This window comes from Myripristis murdjan, chromosome 14 (genome assembly GCF_902150065.1).
Source record: "Myripristis murdjan chromosome 14, fMyrMur1.1, whole genome shotgun sequence".
Classification (NCBI taxonomy): Eukaryota; Metazoa; Chordata; class Actinopteri; order Holocentriformes; family Holocentridae; genus Myripristis; species Myripristis murdjan.
The window spans coordinates 38,271,631-38,274,130 of record NC_043993.1 but is presented as its reverse complement, the minus strand read 5'-3'; the positions used below and the strand labels follow the sequence as shown (position 1 = coordinate 38,274,130).

Genomic DNA, 2,500 nt, shown 5'->3' with positions numbered 1-2,500 from the left:
GACAGGTAGAGGGAGGAGCTCCCCTCAGCCTCACTGCTCCTCTCAATGTTTTCAACAGTTTTTGGGGTCATTTTATGTTAAACTTCTTAAAATTTTGAAAATGTCTTGGAAATAAATTGCCTATATATTTCTAATAATTACAAAAACGTTTCTCGTACGTGTGTTTGTGTGTGTATTTATTTATTTATTTATTATTTTTTATTATTATTTTTTATTTTGCCAAATTTCAAATTATTTTGTAATTTTCAGGTAGTTTTGCTGTAATTTTCTGCTAATTTCCTGGGAATTTGCTCATCACATTCCCCCCTCCATGTTGCTGAAGAAATCAAGTGAACTTGTTGGGTTGCAGTCAGGACGTCCCGGCTGAGGGAGAGGCTCAGCTCAGACACACGAGCAGGAAACTGCCAAAACCTCGTATTTATAGAAAAGTTTGTCTATTTATAGAAAAATGAGTTACATAACAGAGACGGGACAGTGGAACAGCTGCATGTTAGTCTGACAGGAGCCCTGTGTGTGTGTGTGTGTGTGTGTGTGTGTCTGATGACATCTCCCAGGCTTCCTCTCACATCCTCCTCGTCTCTTCTGTCTTGCATGCATATTCTCAGTTAATCCACACTGGGCAGAATAATCCAGACTCTGCTGTGTTTTCATATCAGATGAAGTTTGATCCATTTCTGCCTCTTCATGCTTTAATCCACACCGGATTAACTCCCGATCAATAACATGGAAGTACAGTGGTGGAAAAAAGTTTTGGGACACCCCATGCATTTGTGGGGAAGAAGAATCACTCTTAGGTCTTCAAGTGCAGTTTCTTTTAGTCCAGTCACAGCCAAAATACTAAATACATCCTAAAAAAGCCATTAAAAACTTCAAATTGATTGATTCCATAAAAATACATAAGACATTTTGAGTATTGGCTCATTTTGGTACCAGTGATGAAGGTTGTTCTTTTTATTAAAAGACACAATTTTTGTTGCCAAGCTTGGTGTCTATATAAAGCAGCACATCTGAAAGTTCTTCAGACACAAAAATGGCTAAAACAAGGAACCTGATGCAGGAAACACGCCTGAAGAGAAAGATTCTCAGCCAGGAAGGGCACAGCTGCTGCCAGATAGCCAGGAAGTGCAGATGCAGTCCTTCAGCAGGTGGATCCACTCTGCAGAAACACAGACGAACCAACAGCTTGGAAGACAAACCAAGATCTGGGCGTCCGAGGGTTTCTTCAGCAAGAAATGACCACATCCTGATCCGCATGTGCAGGCAAAACCGCCCAATGACATCACAGGAGCTTCAGCAGCAGGGTGTGCCTCAAGGTTCTGTCCTTGGACCCCTTCTTTTTTCAATCTATATGCTTCCCCTAGGTCAGATCATTCGCCATCACGGTCTAAATTTTCATTGCTACGCTGACGATACTCAACTTTACCTTAGCACCACCCCTTCCACTCAGCTTCCCCCCAAGTCTCTTGTCAGCTGCCTTCACGAAATTAAATCATGAATGTCATCAAATCTCCTCAAACTTAACAGCAAGAAAACTGAGCTCTTGGTTGTGGCACCCAAGGCACTGCTCCGGAAGGTTGGGGATTTCCTTCTCCAGGTCGACGGCTGTTCCATCTCCCCATCCCCTGAAGTCCGCAACCTCGGCGTCATTCTGGACTCCACCTTTTCATTCCACTCACATGGCAAATCCGTCACTAAATCTGCCTTTTTCCATCTCAAAAACATTTCTAGACTCCGGCCATCGCTCACTGACACCGTTGCTGAGACCCTCATACATGCTTTCATTACCACCCGCCTGGACTATTGCAATGGAGTCCCGTTCGGGGCAACCAGGAGTCTTCGGTCCACAGGCATGGGCCTGCTCGTGGTCCCTCGCACCTGCCGACGCACCTTTGGGGACAGAGCCTTCAGCATTGCTGCCCCCACCCTCTGGAACTCTCTCCCCTCTGAGAAACGTCTCGATTGATTGCTTGTGTTTTGTAAAGCGTCCTTGGGTGTTTTGAAAGGCGCTATATAAATCAAAGTTATTATTATTAGCAGCAGTGGTCAAACCAAACTGGTGTCCAGTGTTCCACCCGCACTGTACGTGGCCGACTTTTAGATCATGGCTTAAGGTCCTACAAGACTATCAAGAAGCCTCTGATCAATGAGAGACAGAGGTTAGCCCGGCGTCGTCGGCCCAGGCACACAAGAACTGGACAGCCAGGAACTGGAAGAAGATTCTGTGGTCAGATGAGTCCAGTTTCCAGCTTTATCTTCCTCCTACTAACGTGAGGGTACGCACAAGGCCAGGCCAAGCATTATCTCCAGCATGGACAGTACCTCATGGTGGAGGCAGTATCATGGTTTGGGGATCATGAGTGCTGCTGGTGTTGGTCATCTCACTGTCTGTGATGGCACATTGAACTCTGCCAAGTATTGTACCGTTCTCGAAGCCCACATGCTCCCTTCTGCTGTTCTGTCGAGGTAAAAACTGGATGTTTCAACAAGATAATGCCCCTCG

The 2,500-nt window shown here is 45.4% G+C and overlaps 1 protein-coding gene across 1 annotated transcript in view; it reads left to right on the top strand.

The window, feature by feature from the left end:
* Nucleotides 1–2,500, top strand: part of LOC115371710 (stromal interaction molecule 1) — a 39,662-nt gene that overhangs the window by 15,027 nt on the left and 22,135 nt on the right. The gene's annotated exons all lie outside the window — the stretch shown is intronic.